This window comes from Alligator mississippiensis, chromosome 7 (genome assembly GCF_030867095.1).
Source record: "Alligator mississippiensis isolate rAllMis1 chromosome 7, rAllMis1, whole genome shotgun sequence".
Taxonomy (NCBI): domain Eukaryota; kingdom Metazoa; phylum Chordata; order Crocodylia; family Alligatoridae; genus Alligator; species Alligator mississippiensis.
In genome coordinates, this window is record NC_081830.1 from 65,305,001 (window position 1) to 65,325,388 (window position 20,388).

The following is a 20,388-nucleotide window of genomic DNA, read 5'->3' on the forward strand; positions in this document are numbered from 1 at the left end:
AAACTTCAATAAATTTTCTATGCAAAATTCCCCTCTGATGTGCACTAAGGACTTCTCATAGATAGTCTATATTCATGTTGCATTCCAAACAACTCACACAAACAGTGAAAGTCATGCATGTAGAACAAATACAGAATATGCAAGACTTCTGTTCTGTGCAACAGATAAGAAGCCAGCAATGCAAATAGAGGAGAAAAAAACTGCACTATGAATTTGCTAGCTAATCTGATTTGTACTTGTAATAATTTAAGCAGAAAAAAAGTTTTTGAATGCTTATACATTAAAAATATTTTTACAATTAAGTTAATTTCAAGAATTAAACCCTTCCTTGTGTATAAATAACATTGAAAATGAATACACCCTGTATAGTAATATGTATTTTCATTACAGTGAAAGGAATTAATTCCCTGCAGAAAAAAATTATAATGTTTTATTGCTACTATTCAATGGCGGAATGCTAGTCCCATTGAAATCAATTGTAGTGGAAGCAGTCAGAAGAAATCCTTAGTAGACAGAACTGCTGTCCAATAAGTAATGGTCCCCAAAGGGTGCATACAGATATTTGGGGAGGTTAGATCATGTTAAAAATGGCCACCCAATGTAACTTAATTTACCCAGGTGTGTGCCTTCCACTTAAATCCCTAGTTAGGTCCATCTAAGCGCAAACTGTACAGAACTTCCAGGAAGGTTAGATGGGTCTAAAAGCCACTGACCCCATCCAAGGTACCCCTACCTCCGAGGCAGTTTAACTTAAATCAGGTTGACTATTTTTAGACCAATCTAACTGTCCCAAACTTCTGTACAGTTCCCAGCACCACCCTGAAGCTGAGAAACCACAGCCACCAGCCCTAGTCCCACAGCTCAGCTTTTCCTACCCCCTCCCTGGCACTGGGTTATTTTTAGCCACTCGCCTTACCCCCAGATGTACAACCTCCCACCCGCCAAACCAGCCACTGCCCCTTCCTGCTCCCTCCCCCACCCCGCTCCTGGTGCTGGTTTTAATCAGTGTTCACCGATGCCAGGAACCATGGCAGTAAGTCCCAGTGTGGGGAGGGATGGGGGCTATAAATAGAGAACCCCCATCCCCCCATGCCCCCTCACAGACCCTGTGAGCCCGCTCCAATCCTGCCAAACCCTCCCAGAGCCCACCAATCGCCTCCTCCCCCATGGGCCCCACCTTCGCCCCCCCTCCCCCACCAATAGCTCCCACAGACACCACCTGCCCTCTGAATCATGTAATGCTATAAGGTATAGGATAAGAAAAGGTCTTGGAAAGCCTCAATCACAATATATAGAGTAGAACTACAAACATATTCACACTGCATGAACATCAAATGGAGAAGCATCACTCTTTCCCCCAGCAATTTTTCCCACCTGATTAAAAAGCATTTTTTTCCTTCATTCCCTATCCAAAAAGGGACTGGAGATTTTTTTGTTAAAAAAATTCTAATGGAGCCTTGTGGATCCTGGGCTTCCTAACTCTCTGTATAAAGGGTTCCCAACATGCTGCCTCCAGGCTTGGTATTGATCCAGTGGCAGTAACTTCGCAAATGACAGATAGTCAGCACAGTCAGCAATCAGTTTTTGCCAGTGACTATTGTAAGGTCTCTGCATGGGGTTGTGAGGCTCTACTAACCAAAGTCACAGGAGGTCTTCTCATTAAGAGTATTATTTTAATTGGTTTTAGTGATATTTTAAAGTTTCCCCACTAGGAACATTTTCCAAAGCTTTCTGATATCAAAATAAAACCTGACAAACTATAGGAGAATTAGTGGAGATTTTTTTCTTTTCTCCATTCAACAAGCAGCTGAATATTTGCATTCCAAAAAAATCTGGAAACTTATTTTGTTTTCTTTTCCTCCTACACACCTAGTGCAAGAACTTCCATTATTTGTTGTATTACTTGGATTGCAGTAGCACTGAGGTGTCCCCATCATGGAGCAAGTACACTTCCCCACTCCAACCTAGGTACTGTAAAAAAAAAAAAAAGAGCACAAAGACTGCCTTTGTAACCAGGAGTTTATAATTGAAATAATCTACAGATAAGAAAACAGGCAGATAGTGTCAGATGGGGGATCATGTGGCACCCCATAAAGTGAGAAACGAGAGTCTGAAACATAGCTTGGGAAAAGTTATAAATATATTTCAGGACTTCAGAATGTACCATGAAGAAAACATTTAGCAAAACAGACCATCTTCTTATTACGGTTAATACATTTCCTTGTTGAACATACAACATAAGAAGCTGGGACATGAAAAAATAAAATTACGGTATGTTAATCATTAACATGGCAGCAACAACATTATATCATTAACAGCTGTATTTTCTTTTATTCTGCAGTATGCTGCATTACGGAACAAAGCATGATATAGTATTATTAATTCTAAGACTTGTTGCCCATCTAATGGTAAAAGTAGATCAGAAGTCTGCCAAAATATTCTGAAAGAACCCAGTCAGCACTAGTATGTCAACATCATATTAAAATGGAGAGACTGGTGACCCACGTTCTTCCTGTCATCAGGAAAATTAAATTCTATAAAAGGTGCCAACTGATGAGTTCCTGATGATGCATAACCAGCTCCCTGGAACTGAAGCAAAAGGTAACAAATCCAAATTTACTCTTTATGCTTGGAGAGACCAGCTTCTAAGCTTTTTAATGAATAGTTCTACCATGCCCGGACACATAGTTCCTATTCCACACCAGAGAAAGTAAATTCTACTTAATTCAGTATGTAACAGTATCAGCAAAGTAGGCCAAGCAAGCCACTGTGGCTGAATTATTAAAGGTGTCAGCAAAGGAGGTTGATGATCATTCCAGAAAACATGCAATTTCTCTCTTAGTTGAAGCACAGAACTGGCATTTTGTTTTGTGAAAGACTTTCACAAAGTCTTTTGCAAATGAACCAATTTCTTCACAGAAAGGTCAAAAAAAAAAATAACAAGACTTCACTGAACAGTTGTTAACAAGCACTCACGTCTTTAGCAGTTCCAAGAATACCTGGCAGATTTTCAGGCCTTTCCTTATCAACAAGAGAAGGAGTGTATCAGACAGTGAAGGTGTGGGACAGCACATGTGATGTTTTAGATCCATGTAACAAGGCATTATTGTTCTGACCTATCATTATTGCAGGATCTTGGCCTGTTCGTAGAAATGTCCTTGCACACCTTTATGGAAGAACCTGCCTATGTTCTTCCACTGAACCATCACAGCCATAGTTTGAGGAAAGCCACACATTGTACAACACCTGAGACATTTGCCATGGACAGATGTTACATTTGTGTCAAGAGAAAAGCCTTTCTCCTAACACAAAAAGAGATTACATAGCCATTCAAGGGGTTTCTTGCAGCTCTTCTACCAGAAAAATTTCCATCTTCCAACAAGATCTCTCCCCTCCCACACTACCTTGAATGGCTGTATTTTTTCTCTTGGGTGTTGACGGCACACAGTATCTCACAGTCCTCCGCTCTCCCTCCCTCCAAAAGAGGAGGGAGGAAGAGCACTGGCTCCCTGATAGCCCACCCATGGGTTCGCTTTCAGGAAGCCCCATGAAGCTACCATGATCTGCCAATATTCCCCAGCCACAACCGACCTGGGTCACCCCAAATATATGCAAGGATGAGGAGGGGGAGCCAGGCTGCAACCCAGAGTCCAAGTCCCAAACATCTACCTCCTGCCCCTGACCAGCCAGAGGAACTAGTCTGTGCATGGATGAGGCGTATTTCCTCCTAGGATGGGTCCTCCTGGACCTATTGTACAGCAAGATAATTTCTCCACACACACACACACACCTGTGGCAGCTTCTTCCAGGGCTGAAACCTTCCTGGGGTGCATCTGCCTCCTGCTCTGTGCCCTCCTCCAGTGTGACCCAGAGAGTTGCACAGGGCAGGACTCAGATGCACCCAGATTTGGAGCCCTACCAGAACACAGAGTCCAGACCTGGGAGAATGCCCTGCCCATCTCACCAATCAGCTGCCTATTGACAGCCCTCTTCCCTGGAAGGGGAGAGGGCAGGTTGTCAATCAATAGGCTCTCCTAAGTGCAGGGGAGGGGTCATCCCTCTCGTGTCCCCTGGCTGGACACATACATGTACATGTACACTCCAATTTCCAAACCATTTTTCTAGAACTAATAATTTCACAGAAATTTCTGTGAAATTCTTCACACTAGAAACAAATACTTGTCCACGTCCATTGACTAACTCATCCAAATAGCTAAGTAGTCACTCTTCCAGAGTTTTGAGACAGTTGGGTCTTAAGCATTCTCAGCAGTATCACGATCACGGCAGGAACCCCTAATTGGAAAAGGGTGTTTCAACTTAATAGCTGTTTTGGGCCCTGTAACTTTTCAAACCAGGTCTACTGCTCAGGGAAGGAGAAAATTTTTGGCAATAGTTCACATCTCAAACTGTGTGGGCATAAAATATAGAAATAATCAATACAATTACTCAATGGGTTTGTGCTTGCAGTGCCAGTTTAGGTAATCAAGCCTTGATGATTTTTTAAAAGCCTCAAATTTTATTTCTAAAATGTGTCAACTTAAGCTTCCTATTCTCAGCAGCAAGTACTTCACAACACACTATTTAACTGGGTTTTGGCATCAATCACTTATTTTCCATCAGATTTCTCTATTATCCCCATTTTTTTTCAGACTATCACTAAAACAGCTTGGTACTGATCAATCAGTCTGAATCACCTTGAGCCAGAAATGAGCCCTAATAAAGAGTGAATGATAAATGCACCAAGGTCACGTGAGGCTCAGCAGTACCTCTTCTGGGCCTCAGCATTATGGTCGCACATCTGGTATTCCAATTTAGTGACACGTTTGGACATGGTCTGCATGCATGGGTGCTCGCTCTTTGTCATGCTTAACAATGTTTGTAATGGGGTCTCTCTCCACTTGAAATTTGTTGAATTTACCAGATGATTCTTGCAATGAATTTGTTTTTTTAATGCAGTTTTAAACCCACGTCAAAAGCAAATTTACAGAAATAAAGGATACTTGCCCTCAAAGAAGGTGTGGACACCAAGACAATAATAGTTATCTGCCAACTTCTTCGTTGCTTTATTTGTGTGCCCTGTACTATACCAAGGTCCTACCAAGACTGGAAAGAAACCACTGATCTGCACAGATAAGCAGACAGTAAAAATGTATTTTTGCACAATGAAGGCCTCCAAGGATTCCTCTGGGGTCCTGATCCACAATCTGGGAAACCTAGAATAATTCTATTTTCAAAAGAAAAGAACAAACTAAACTAACACAGGGAATACTACAGCAGCCTAAAGTAATCATTTAAGACAGTATGTGGCACATTAGCATGTCACCATTGCTAGACCACCACGTGGATCCATTCTGAACTCCATATGTAATCTGGGTTTAAATGAAAATCTACAGATCTATCAGGGATGCTTTCATGTGCCCATATGCGACATGCAGTGCAGGTGGTGTGATCTGTTTTATTAGTACATATGCACTGACAGGCAAAGAGCATTAATCTTCATTATCACTTAAATGAGTTACCCAGAAAAAAAATCTTTCTTCTTCCCAAAAGCAAAAAAGTTATTTTTAAATGAGGTCTCACCAAGCAGCAAGAAAAAACACTTGTGACTAACTGAAATAGTTATATAAACTGTAAAACAGTAGTGATTCATATGCTAAAGTGCCAGCAATATGTTCAGTACTGTGCAATACAGAAAGAAAGACACAGAAATAGTATTCTGCACTTAAAGTACCCTTGCTCCAAACACCGTCAGGTGCTTCACAAGCTCTAATGAATTGAGCCTCAACATAAAACAGCAAAGAAGCTAAATATCATCACTTTATTTTTTCTTTCAATCAGTGAAACAGAGTTAAGGCACCCAAAGATTGATTTTGCCCCAAATAACATGAGAAAATTCCAACAGCACTGTAAACAGAGACCTGCTCTCTAAACTCTCAGTCATTTTTGTTAAGCACAAAACCTCAATAGTCTACGACAATTTATGATTCAGTCTGAATGGCAGAATTTCAAATGACATCAAGTAAATCAGGTCCTTAAAAAAATACACCCCACTCAGAGTTCAAAGGGCAAGCATCTTTCACAAATAGAAAGATGCTCCTTTCACATGTATATAGTATATTCATCTTCTGTACTGTACATTCCCTGACATCAACAGAGGATCCACACAGGTAGAAGCAGCAAATAATGAAGTAGAATGCATATATGGACCACAGATGAGAATTTTGCTCTGAATTTTAGGGAGAAACACGACTCAAATTACTCTGATGCCATAAGTATTTCTTGATGGCACACCAGTGCAAAATTCACTCAGGCTTATTGCCAGGCATGAAATGTACTAACAGCAAATCAACAGTAGCTAACCTCCCTTTTTAATTCATATGGAATGGGAATTTCTTTGTCCTTAAAGATGTTGGTGATTGTAATCAAAGTCATCTTGGGACACAGGCCTTAAAGGGTAAAAGGACAAAAGCATTAACTCAATTCCCTAGGCAACCTACCAAGCTGAGTCAGTGCTGTTAAAATAATGAGTTCTGCACCACTTGATCCAGAACCACCAGCTGATCCCCATTGCTAAAAACAATAGGTAGCATAAAAACATTCTTCAATCAGTGCCATAAAGTTCTTTTAAACATTTATATGCAATTTGAAAAAACATAATAATCTAGTATTAAGCCTACCCCTTTCTCTGGAAACTGTTTCAGAGCTGTATAGACTATATAAATATGCACATGCTTGAATTAGCTTATTCCAGGAGGCATTTCTCAAGTACATATCCTATGGTACAGCAGTCTCTCAGAAATTCTGCATATTCTTCAGACCAGGCAACTCATACTCCACTGAGCATTCCTTACTCACTTAATAGTCCTGCTGAGTAAATCTTGCAGGACAGTCCTCCTACGACTTTTAAGTACTGTTATGGTGGATGCTGTGTATAGATAACCATTTGCAATTCACGATATAGGCACTTGAATATTAATCATACTTACTCTTTAATTTTCTCTAAAGCTTTGTGGAGTACTGGTCATGAACCTAAAGGACAAGTGCATCAACAAAGCACAGGAAGGAAAGCAGACACTGTACTTTATAACACCGAAGAAGGGGGCACTCTGAATAAAGAACTTGTAGAGAGTTTCCCTCATGCAAGTCTTATATCTGTCTCAGTAACTAACTCTGTTAGGACTTGGGCAGATTGTAGGCAATGAAGTCCAAACAAAAATCCAAAAAACATCCTAACCCTGGAGGGACCTCAAACTTCCTAGGTGCCTCCATTAAAGTTCTCTAGGGCTAATAGTTCTGTCTTCTGTTCCCACCTAAACCCCACTGGTACCCAGTAGCTAAGCAGAGCATCACCTAAACTGTACCTCTTGCTTACCATGCCAGGCAGTGCAGTGCTAAAAATGCCACGTTGCTCAGCATAAAGTATCTCCTGAACCAGAAGGAGCAGAACCACATGGATGAGGTGCTTCACTCAGGCTAAGTATCTCTGCTGAGAAGCAGAGCCAGTTAACCTGCCTTCAGTGCTAATTAGGAGACCCTCCTTCCAGCTTCAGAAACCAATACAGAGTACTATGGACTAGGGGTTAGCAGCCCATGCACTGGATTCAACCCACCAAGCATCTGCATCTGGCCTGTGGAGCCAGGACTTCAATGGTAATCCTGCATTGGGCAAGGACCATCTCAGTAGTGTTCCTCTGCCCTGAACAGTTTTTCTGCAGTGCCATCTGCTGCCACATCAGCCCTCCCTACTCTGTCTGCCTGTCTCTCTCTCACCCCGTTACTGCAGCCATTACTTCTCACTGCTTAATTCATCAGTGGTGGGAGTCAGGAGTGATAGGAATTGGTGGTGAGGATTAAGGAGTGGTAGCAGCTGAAGCAGAGAGGTGCAGGAGTGAGAGAGCAGCCCTTGGCACAGCACAGGTCACAAGATAGCATCTGGGTCACAAGTGACAGCTCTCCTTCAGACCCACTGCCTTACTTCAGCCTACAGCTCCTTAGAAGATGCTGACCCCTGGCACGGAGTATTACAATACAGTGCTGTCTGGCACAGTCAGTGAGCACTACAGATATGGTCCAAATCAGGGATGGGCAAAGTACAGCCCATGGTCATACCTGGACCACCAATTTATACTATCCAGCCTGCTAGCTGTTACCAGGAGCCTAAGGAAAGGCTGTACCCCCTGCCAGTGCACTCTGCTGCTGCCAGGTCTGGGCCAGGCCATGCAGTGCATAGACTCCTCCACCCCCCCACCGCCTCCCACAGCTGTCCTCCACCCACACACAGAGCTGTCCCCCACACCTGGCTTGCTGTTGGCATTGTGGCTGTGCAGTCCTGGCACCATAGCCGCCAGAAGCTGGGCCCACACAGGACAGGGTGTTGTGCTGAGTAGTCAGACCACTTACCCACCTACCTTGATGAGCTGCTGCCATTGCAGTGCCACTAGGAGATGAATCCATGCCAGTCATGGGGGTGCTCAGACCAGGGCAGCTACCCCTGACTTTTCTGATGCAGCATGGCGGCAGCACCTCATAGCAGTGGGTGGGCTGGTGGGACAGCTACTCGGTACACTGCACTGTGCCCCGTCTCATGTTGGCCCAGCTGCCAGCAGCCGCAGTGCCATGACTGCACAGCACCAACAGGAAGTCAGGTGGGAGGGAAGAGAAGGAATGGGAACAACATTGAGGGACACAGCTGGGTAAACAGGGAAAGCAAGGCAGGTGCTCCCAAGACTTGAGGGGCTCAGTCCTGCCCAGGAACTGTCAGGGTGTGCAGGACCAAACCCCTCAAGCCTGCAGAGCACCTGCCATGGGGCAGCTGAAAAACACGGGCTGCAATAAAGGGACCCAGTGTATTACTAGTTTCTGTCATGGCCACAAATTTGAGCATTGGGGATGTGACAGAAGATATGAAAGCAAACAGGCATCCACTTTGTGCTGCCATAAAAAAATTGATGGTGGCATGAAGATGATGTCTGTTTCCATCCCAAGAGGACAGAGGTGCAGCCACATCTCTAAAGAGTGCAAGTTCAGCAAGCCCTTTATGCTTCCTATGGGCTAGCTCCCAGTGGCTCCTCACTCAGCATGCAACATTTTTGAATCGTTCTGAGGGTCCCATCACTCCCTATGTAGTGCAGAGGGGAGGCTAGATATACTTTGTAGTCCCCACTCTTGGGGGGCAGACATCTAAAAATATGGTGGTGTGGTGTGTAATTTTGAGTCCTTCTTTGGAGCTGGCCCTCTTCTTCACCTCTTTTGGAATTATGTATCTTCTAGCAACTTGAGTAAATCTAATTATAGCTACACAAAGCTGTTAACTGCATTGCAAAGGAAAAAAATACAGATTGTTTCACTAATTGCATCTTTTGTTTGTTTTTTAAATAAATTTCAAAATCAAGGGCCAAAACTTATCAAGGAGCTTTCAAAAAGAAAGGACCCAGGCCAGCAAGTGCATGAGCCTTCTTAATTCTCACAGGGGGTCGAGAATGCTTAGGATCTTAAAGGATCGGGCCAAAAGTGATAAGCATTATCATTTTCTAAGGGTGAAATCCCACTGCTCTGAGGTCAATAAAAAAATTTTCTGAATGACTTCAACAGGGAAAGGATTTTACCTAAATATCATTTAACCCGACAATTTGTTTAATGCTGAGAAAATGCTAATACTGTGGAAGGTGTCATGTTTTGTAGCACTTGAAAATTGCTGAATTGTTCTCTAGTATGTCCTCCTGATCTCACACCCTGCCTAGTCACCAAGTTTCCACAAAGGTCTAAATTTTACACTACATAATGAATGCAGTTTAATTTAATCCCTAAAGTAGCCCTTTATAATTTAGTCAGCTATATCTTAATTATCAAATAATAATCTTCATTACAAAATGAATCTTGTAATTACTGGTATTTTCTTTTGCAACCCCCCATATTTAACCTTCCAGGGTTATTCTTATGAATTATGGCATGTGCTTATTATTGCAATACATATACACTAAAATATGGGACTTTTAGATTTTGAATGGTACTTAGAGAAAAAATGTTTTCTTTACACTCTCTGTATAGCAAAGCATTGTAAAAATGCTCTCATCAACAAAAGCATTTAACTTGCCAAAATGTAAATCTCTTACAGACATTCATTTTTAAATACATTAGCTAGAAACATTTAAAAAAAACTGAGTGTGAACTGAAATTTGTTTAGTTGCACAAACTAAAAAACAAGCCTGGACCAAATAACTCAACCTATTGTTCTTTCAATACCAGTTCTGTCTGGCTATAAATCTAGACCACACCAAACCCTTCTGTCTTTGTTTCAGCCACATTTTCACACCCTTGTCAACCCCTCACCCTTTTCCTTAATTATCATCTGACTCCCTGCGAACATTGCGCTTTACAATTTACCTCCATGAGTCAAAAGAAACTGTGTCACTGGAAATTTAGGAACGGTTGCAGGATATGAACCACTACACAGGGTCACAAACAGAAAGTGACACTAAAAAACGCCAGAAGTTCTTCAACCTTCTGATAGAGGCATGGGGATACCACCCCATATTTTATTCTGCTTATCAACATGAACTTTAAAAAAAAAAACCCTCATCTTTACAAAGCAGAAGCCTCTGGTTTCATTAGGATGCCTTTGTTGTGCCTGAGATGAAGTGCTTAATAACGCATTAGGTAACACAGCAACAGGCTTCACTTTATTCCACCCGAAGAGTATAAGTCCTTGGTGGCTGAAAGCAGTTTACCGACCCTCCCTAACCCAGCTCAACTTCAGGAAAAGCCTTCGCTAACCGACTCAGGCAGTTTTCTGACGGGTGACAAGGCCTGCCAGAAACACTTCATCAACCCACCACCAAAAAGCCTGTCCCACGGGATGCTCGCTGGACAGCAGCGACAGGCGCAGCCCGGCCGCGGGGAAGGCGCGGGAGGACAAAAGCGGGGCCCGGCCACCTGCGAGCGAGGCGTTGGCCCGGCCCGGCCCGGCCCGGCCCGGCCGCAAGGTGCTCGCTTCGCTTCTCCTTAGAAAGCCTCGGTTTCTAAGACACTTCCCCAGCCGGGCGCCAGCCAGGCTTGGCAGCGGCTTCACTCCTCAGCGCTCCCGGGAGCCAGGTGGCAGCCACGAGGCTCGGGGAGCAGCGAGGACGCCGGGCCGGCCGCCGGGAAGGGGCAGCGGCTGCGGGGACACGCCTGCCCGGCGCTCACCTGTGCGCCCGCCGCGGGCTCGTCCCGGCCGCGCAGCAGGTGGGCTCGGCAGTGCCGGGGGGCAGCGCCCGCGCCCGGAGCACGAAAGGACCCGGCTTGGCTCCTCCTGCCCGTGCCCGCGGAGCCCAACAAAAGGTCCCCCCGCCCGGGGCAGGTGCGAGAGCCCGCGGGACGCACTCACCGCTCCGGCTCCGCGCCGCTGCCGCCACAACCTGCGCTCCCCATTCAAACCCGCGCAGCCCCCGCCCCCGCGCCCGCCTCCCTGAGCCGCGCCCGCCGGCAAACGCGGCTCGGAGCCGGAGCGGACTGCCGGGTGCGCACGCCCGGGCACCCGCTCGCCCTGCTGCCTCCCTTGGTCCTGGCCCGGGCCCCGGCCTCTCCCCGGGGAGCAGGGCCCGCAGTCCCCTTGCTCCGCCTCGGCGGGGAGCAAGGCAGGGCTGTTCCCCCGGGACGCGCCTCGAGAGCCTTTCAGGGGGGCAGGCCGTGCGCGCTCGGGGCCGCGCAGCCGGGAGCCGCAGGCTGCCAACGGGAAGCCCCAGGGTTCAGACATCCTGCCCTGGTCCTGGGGTCTTTGCCAGGGCAGAAGGGCGCTACTGTCCTCCTGCAGTCAGAAAACACGGAGTGAAAAGTAAGAGCTGGCATTTTCCGAGGGGAGCCTCAACCCATCAAGGGAGCCCCCCAGTCTTGCAAGGGGCGCCTAGACTCTAGAAACATTGAGGACGGTTAAGGGACGTGCAGGCGCTGGGGATCTGATGCCTGAGCTCCTCAACCCTCCAGAGACAGGCAATGGGAGGCTTATGTCACCAACAGGGAGGGAAGCATTGGGTCCAGGAGGCGGCCATCCCACCGCACCCCACCCTCCACTCAGGCACAGAGAACCAGGGAAACCAGAGCTGAGTGGGATCAGTGAATCCTGCACCAGTCTGTCCGCGAGACACCAGGCAGCTCCAGGGCCAAAGACATTGCCAGAGCGCCTACCATCAGGTGGCCTGAGCCCAGACTGCGAGCCTTGCATGCTACTATGCGAAAGGGGCAAAAGGACCGAGCCCTGCTGCTCTCCCTGCATGCCAGGACTGTGGTGTGCATTGGGAGCATGGGCCATTGCCTGCCAAGTAAAGCTACAAGCCCCCCTTAATCTGGGGGCCCGCTCAAGTGACTATGGGGGACAACTAAAGAAGAAAATAGGGACAGGAATGAAGGTTCAAACCAAGGGAGGATGGATGGAGGGCTCCAAGCAGAGCACACTGGACAGTGTCCATTGGCCCTTGTATGATCCCTGTCTGCCAGGAGACTTCCTCTCTGTGGTGTCTAATGAAGGGCACTTAGGTCCCCTTGCTGTTCTGCTCCCTGTCACCTTGGGGCACATTTATACAGCTGAATTTCTGGGCTCTTGCTGCACTGGGACCCTTGCATGCCTGTCTGAATTGCCTTCTCTGCAAAAAAGGAAGCAAGCTCTGTGGAAACCTTTTGGAGAGTCCACCTTGAATGTTTACAGTGCATGAAGCTGGTTCCTCTTTTCTGACAGGAGCTGGTTTCCTGCTTTACCCAAGGCCTCTGGAACAGACTGCTGATCCAGCACCAGGTATTCCAGTGTATTCTTGCCTCTGCTTCTATTCAACCTGCCCCTATTGTTTGCTAGTTCAAAGTCTATGGGAGTAGAAGCAGCTTTTCATTCAATTTCTATTTCAAATTTTCCTCCAATAAGAGAAATCCCCAAAAGTTGGGGTCACATTGTCACAATATGCAACAGTAATATTGCAATTCCCATTACACGAAGAAGCAGATTTCAGTTGCACCATCCATTGAAAAAGGAAGAATTTTTTCTTGCCTTTAAAATTTGTAACCGTTTTTTTTTTCTCTAGGATCCCATAAAACAGAGATGATCAACCCTCTGCTGAACACTCAGCACATTCCCCTACAACTATATGGGATAATTATATCATTCTTCTAACAGAGGATTCATCAAACAGTAGATTTCTACCATACTAAAATCCCAAGACGAAGTTATTAAGTTTTAATTTCTTTCCTGCTCTCGAACTGAAAGACATGCTAATGCTTCTCTGGACTTTATGGGCTGTGAGAGCATTATTGTCAGTTCAATTTGTCAGGCCGGGAGACAGATCTGAGGAGGGGAGCTGAGGGGGGAGTAATGTGACCTCTTGCAGCAGCATCTTAAGTTTCACCTTTTCATCTCTGTCCAGCAGCTGATTGGCTGATACCATAGAAACAGCCCATTGGTGTCAGTCAATTCAGCAGAGGCTATTGCAATTTCACAGCAAAGCATCATGGGCCAACTAAAAGAAACTTTATCCTAACCTCAGTAGTATGTTAAACACTAGGGAAGTTTGGGGCACCTAAAAACCCAAAGAACATGAATAGAAACATATCAATATATAATTTATTATTTGCTTCTAGTACAATAACAGATGGCAAATGCATGGAAAATAAAGGTTGGTACTTCTGGATGGATGGCTCTTCAGTCCATCAGCAGGCAGTGCCAGTAATTACTTTCCTATCAGCTACACCTGCTGCTTGAACTTTGTCAACTGAGCTGGCTTTAAATGTATTGATGCAATTTAATAAAATATGGTGTCTCCCTTCTGAGTCACAAAGGGGAAGCAGAGACATCAACAGGATCAAATGTAATTTTGAAAAAAAATCTAAATCTATCAGTCATGTCATTTTTAGAGCTGTCCCTAAAATACAGTGTAATATGAGAAATATATGAAAAAGCAATTGTTACTGTGATGAAGCCATACCATTTCGACCTTTTTTCTTTCATGCTATCTTTCTCTCTCTCAGTTGAATTATTTTTTCCTTTCCCCTAATTTCTCTTGTGTTCTTTTATTATGTTATACAGGTACTCCTCACTTAACATCGTCCCTGTCAACATTGTTTCATTATAACGTTGCTGATCTATTAGTGAACATACTCGTTTAAAGTCACGCAATGTTCAGTTATAACGTTGCTTGGCCGCCACCTGCTAGTAGGTAACTACTGTGACACAACTGGATTCCTTTAACATAGTTTTGCTTAAAGTTGCATTTTTCTAGAACGTAACTATGACGTTAGGCGAGGAGTAGCTGTATTCTTCTCTTTCACATCTCTTCTTCTGGATTTTCACATCCCAGGATCAATTTTCCACTAAAGTCAGTGAAGGAATATCAGCCTAAAACTGGTGTCATCATGCTGCTTTCCCTCGCTTTTCAGCCTCTTCCTAAGTTAGGGGTGGACAACATAGGGAGTTTTCAAGAGTTATCACAGGCTGGGTCAGCACCCCCCCCTACAACTCACCAAAACTCCTGCCCCAGCATGCACGGCTCGAGCTCTAGCTCCTGGCTGACTGCCACCCACTCTGCCTGCCCAGGAGCTGCAGCTGGAACCCCACACACGGGCAGGAGCCCTCACCCATTCTGCTCTTATGCACCCACCACACAAGTAAGATGGCTACCACTCTGCTGGCATTTACTATACACCCATCTGGTATTTCATTCCTGAGTACTAGCAACAATACAAGCAACACAATAGTCATGTTCTGTGTGTATTGGCCAGAGGGGTAAAGAGATTCCAAGTACACTCTCACTCCAAACACATTTACCCATGGACAGCCATAATTTGGCCTGTATTTTGCAACCAGTTAAACAAACCAGCAGATAGATGACACACAAGTGTTGACAGTGGGAGGGCACAACTCTGTGGCACTGCCAGGCACTGGATCAAGCTGGGCTGCAGCCCCACACCACACCGTCAGCACAGAAATCTGGGGGGGCAGGGGGGCACATGCCCCTGTACTCCCCCACACACACATCTTGCCTATGATCCTAGAACAGAACCAAAGTTGTGGGGGGGGTTGCGGTATAGTCACACTGGCTGCCTATACCACGTGCTGTAGGATAGGTGGCGGGGTGGGAAGGGGGCAGCTTTTAATTAAAGCCGCTCCTGGAGAGCCACTCTAATTAAAACTCCTTGCTGTCAAATGTATTAAGCCCCCACAGTTTTTAAAATGGCCACAGGATGCTTTTTCTAAGCCTCATTTGTTGAGATTTAGATCAAGTGCTCCAGTGGTAATTTTTAAACCCACGGGGTTAAAAACGATGATGAGGCGGTGCTGGCGATGCTGGTGTGTTTCACTTACACTGGCATGTTCACTGATTAGAACATGAACCAGCACGCGTATATACAGCCATTGTGCAGAATCTCTGTTTTAATGTAAGTTTTCAATGCAGGAAGAGACATTTACAGTGGAGAAGGCATAGAGGCACATGGCCACACTCTACTAGTCCCCAAATGGTAACAGAACATAGAATTCGGCCATGTCACTAACATGAATATGATGCCCCTGTGACATGGAATATCTATGATATTTCACCAACCTTTTGAGTTTCCCTCTGACTCGAAGAGCCCCACAATGAAGACAGTCAAAATTCAGCAAATCCCTATTTTTAGTGTAGTAATTTATTTTTATATCGAGATCGCTCCAGTGGGTATGAAGAGTCTGTCTAAAGGAATCTGTGGGTTCTACTACCCAGAGAGAACATGAGAAAATCAGACTCCTTTTTCAGCTTTTTTCATTTCACTCTTGTGTAAGGTTGAAATTTTCTTTCTGTCTCTTTCTTCTTCTGTTTGAGACTACAGCATCGGGTATGCATAGAAAATGGCATAACATTCACAAGGGTTAAATCAAGGATATTCATTGACACATGTGCAATGAGGCCCCCTAATAATGCAGCTTTATTATTAGCCCCTTTAAAGTCCTTTCTGTCTATGGCCCAAAGTTGCTAGAAAAGTCCTGAAAGAGCTGGGAATGGTTGCCAGGGAGAGTTGTTTATGACAGCCATTTGCGCTTTAATACCCTCTATGGCAGTAAAGGGGCCATGTAGCCCTGAAGATTTTTTTTAAACAGTCATTTGGAGGCATCCCTCCAACTTCCATTCCCTGTTAAGGGCTTGGTTTGTTTATAAGTATACAGACTTCCAGAGACCCTCCAACCTAATAGCCCTGCTGGGCTCACATGGTTTTGTCTTATGCCTTACCGCATCCCTGTTCATGCAGGTACTTCATCTGGAAATAGTCTCATCATGCGCAACACTACTGTGGCAGTGGGAAAAGGAAGAGATCTTCTCATAGCTACAATACAACATACTGGCATATGCAAAAAGTGTTATCTTCCCCCCTACCTCCCAGTCAGCTCCACAACTTACTTCTGCAGAGCTGTTTGTTTCTCCTCTATTATCAGCTTCTGAATAGATAGGCCTCCCACAGAGACAAGATCTGCAACCTTTCAAGATTGCACAGCATGAAAGGCCATGACTATTTTTTTTCCCTGAATGGAGATTTTTTTTTTATAGATAAGTCCTGAATGATAAGAAAAATATCATTAACATAAACAATTACAGGATTTGTCTTTTGTGGACTCTGCTGCCGCCAGAATCCCCTAAAATACAGCCTTGGATATCTTTTGGGCTACATTACTCTTTATAAGCCATGCAGTTAAGCACAAATAAAAACAGCTATTTGTTACAGTTTTGATCTCTTACATTGAATTAATCTTGCAGATCTGAATTAGGGTCCACTGCTGCATATCTAGCATACCTCTATCTCTGATTTCAGTCAACAGACAAAAGAAGAGGTATAGAGAAGAGACTAAACCAGGGGTGAGCAAAATGAGGCCCAAGGGCCAGATGCAGCCTGCCAGGCCCTTATATCCGGCCCGCAGGGCCCCTAAAAAATGTAGAAAATTAATATTAATCTGCCCTGGGCTGCCTGTCATGCAGCCCTCAATGGCTTTCCAAAACTCAGTAAGTGGCCCTCTGCCCAAAATAATTGCTTGCCCCTGGACTAAACTCAAAAGACAAGACAAGGTGTAAGTGAAATTTAAATCCCCCAGTTCTGGCTAGGAGAACGATTCCTCCACCAAGATGCTGCAGTAGAGGCGACCCCAAGGCTCCCACCAAAGAACCATCTCATCAGTCATGGTGTAGGTAGCATGCTAGTGTAGCAGGCTTACCTTTTGGGGGCTTGGGTTGAGTCCCAGGATCAAGGGTCTGCTGTTTGATTAGTGGAGCCCGCCCACCAATCCGGAGGCAGCACAAGGGAAGCAATGCCCCGCCCTTTTCCAAAGGGAGGGGGAAAGGAGCAGCTGGACCTGAATCAGAACTGCGCCAGCCAGGTCCGGAGAACTTCGGGGGTGGAGCCCCTAAAGGTTAAAAAAGGGGAGTGTGCTCAGCACATGGGGGAGACACGACTTGGGACAGTGAGGAGAGAGGAGCTCCAGAGATGGCCATCTTTGGGACCCTGCTTAAGTTTCAGCGATGCGCGAATCAGCGCACAGGGATCACGCTCTACGAGTCACTTGAGGCAGCTTGAGCCTGTGAACCCAGCAAGTGGCTGGGCAGCTGGTGTGCAGATCAGCACACAGAGAGCTGGCCCTGGGAGCAGCACATGGCTGCTCAGGCCTCACCTAGTGCGTGGATCAGCACATGGAGAACTGCCTTGGAAGCAGCTTGCAGATGCTCACATTAGCCCTGGCCCTAGGCTGAGTGACTAGAGCCCTGCAGTGCAGCTCTGCCTTTAACGAAAAGAGCCCCAGTGCCCAGAGCAGGGCCGGTGAAAGAGGAGAACCCCTGGTGTGACACCAGGGAGTCAGAGCATGTAAGGGTTCAGCTTCCATGACAGCGAGCCCTGGCTGCCCAGTGCAGGGTGCCAGGCCATCGAGGAGAGCCGAAGGCATTGCTGGGGAGATTGGCCACCATGGGATGAACCTTGACTTCTCCAGAGAGGAAGCATGAGTTACTGGGGAAGCGGGCCCCACAGGGGAGGCTGACACAGGTGAGGAGGGTCTGCCGCCTCCACCCTCCATTGTGGGAGGGACATGTCCACGTCCCAGGGCCCTAAAGGGGATGGGCTTCAGGGAAACCCCTCAGGGAAGTGCTGAGCGCACTCCCTATTTTGAGGTTGTCGCGTTAAGGGCTAGATAGCTAGGGGTATTCTTTAAGGGGGTTTATATATGGTTTGTGTGTTCTATTGGTATTGTTATTTGTGAAGGTTTAAAGAAATATTATTGTTAATTTAATTGGGTTACATAGGTTAATATCCCTGTGTGTTAATTGTGTTGTATAGGTTGTAAGTTATTTGGTTCATATTTGGTATTATATGTGAATTGTGGAATATTATATATAGTATTATATGTTAAGCTTTGTAAATATTCTGTGTTTTATATTAAGCGTTGGTATTGATTCTTGGTATAAATTGTGCATAGTTAAGTACTTGGTTTCAGCCTAGCTCTATAGAGAGGGGAGGAAGCTGCTGTAGTAGCTGACTCCTTCCTCAGCACCCTGCCTGACCACCACCACTGTCATTGGAGGACAGGGCACACCCCCCTGGGTATACCCAGGCTGCAGTAGGAACAGTGCTGTGGTTCACAGGACAGCACACGCTGTAATTTAAGCAGCTCTGGGGAACTTTCTAACTTGTGCTGTGGTAGTGCTCCATCCTTTAGAGCAATCAAGAATAGGAAAGGGTCAAATGTGGCTTAAGTTTCTTTGGTCTGTACCTGTGAAATGCAACAAAATCTCACCTTTAGAGTCCGTTCTCAGTAAGGACACGAACTTTCTATCAGCCAGTGCCCAAGCCACTCACTCTTGCCCTGCATTTCACTTGTAAAACAGAGGTAATACTGATTGGATGCATATTAACACAATGCAATAAAGTCCAGCACATATTGCATAGGAGTCTATTGCTCTCGGGCAACACATTTCCATGTGTACCCAAGACTGCAGCACATTGAGCTGGGCCAGAGTAGCCCCAGCTGGCAGGGGGTCCAAGAGGTTAGATAGCCTGGCAGCCTGAGGCTGCTCAGATCTGGCTCAACGTATTGCAGAGGGGCTGGCTGGGGCATAAGGGTGCTCAAGTGCAGGACTACCCAGAAGGCAGACCCTGCACTGAAGCACCCTCATGCCCCAGCCAGCTGAGTCAGCATTTACATAGGTGGTGCTGCAAACTAAACAAATCCGCAGCAGGTTGGTACTTATATTTACAAGTACTACCCTGCCGCGAAGTTTATTAGTTTACTCCCACCTAATAGCCGTGCACCTGTAGACACCAAGACATTTATTGCGGAGCTAATTAGGCAACTCCACAGTACGTTTCTTGTAGATGAGCCCACTGAAACACACAGATGGCATTTGTGAGGCACTCAAAACACAGCAGTGAGGAGGCCTATTAAAAGCCATATATAGATATGCATAATTATGCTTTAGTCTAGAAAAGCTGGTTTTAAATGGCAAGTGAAGGAAGAAGAAAAAAATACATAAGTGATAGAGTAAAAAAGAATTATTCCTGAGACCATGAGTTTACATGGGGCTCAGCAGTGAAGTGTGGTATGTTCCTGCTAGAGAGGTACAGGTAACCTAATACTATCATTATTCTTATTATTGCATTATACATACAATCTGATTATCGGGCAGAAATTTTCCTGGGCAAAAGAGCTATTAAAAAATGGAAAATAATGAAAAATAACCAATTGGAGGGGGGGGGGAGGGGAGAAAATCACTTGCCGCCCCCGTCTTCCTACTTCTTTTTCTGACCTCTTGCTATGATGAAAAGTCTATAATTGAGGCCACAAAGCTTCTTGTCACCTTATTACAGGAACCAGCGACTTGGGAATAAGGAACAGTTCATATAAAAATGTTAAATGAAAGGGCAGTACAAGCCAGAATTTCAATAGTTTTGGTTCAGACAACTAAAATCTGTGCAATTAAGACGTTGTTAGTAGGAATTCTACATGGGTATGAGACAGGTAGTACCATGACACAAGTATTGTTTTGGACAGAATAAGAAGGGGGGGTTCTTTTTAAAAGTATTTCATGACATCATTGGAAACCTGAAGTAATTGTAAAAGATTAAACTTCCTACACTCCCATTTATCATATGCTTTTAACCTTGTTGGTCAGAAAATTGGGCATAGAAAGCAGGTTTCATAGTATTTATGGCTATATTTATATTCCTACCTCTGTTTGAATGTTCAACCAATACAAATTCCTTTACAATTCATTCTAACACAAGCACGATCTCCAAAAATAGGAAAGCTGAAGTAATATGCCCCAGGGAAAAAGTCACAAATATTAAAGCTCAAGCACAGCAATTTATATTGGGGGTTTTTTAGAACAGAATTTTGCCAAATATACATACAACTTTGCCAAATAT

The 20,388-nt window shown here is 45.2% G+C and overlaps 1 protein-coding gene and 1 long non-coding RNA gene across 4 annotated transcripts in view; one reads left to right on the top strand and one right to left on the bottom strand.

The window, feature by feature from the left end:
* Nucleotides 1-11,420, bottom strand: part of PLCH1 (phospholipase C eta 1) — a 215,019-nt gene extending 203,599 nt beyond the window's left edge. For 2 of the 3 annotated variants that reach the window (XM_059731059.1, XM_019491860.2), the window contains exon 1: nt 11,185-11,351. The gene's annotated coding sequence lies outside the window, so the exon portion shown is untranslated. The other variant, XM_014602787.3, reaches the window with a different exon arrangement.
* Nucleotide 11,421: 1 nt separating this feature from the next.
* On the top strand, nt 11,422-18,909 carry LOC109284181 (uncharacterized). Its single transcript, XR_002091538.2, has 3 exons — nt 11,422-11,812; nt 12,710-12,766; nt 16,237-18,909. It is a non-coding gene; the product is annotated as an uncharacterized LOC109284181 (long non-coding RNA).
* Nucleotides 18,910-20,388: the final 1,479 nt, after the last annotated feature.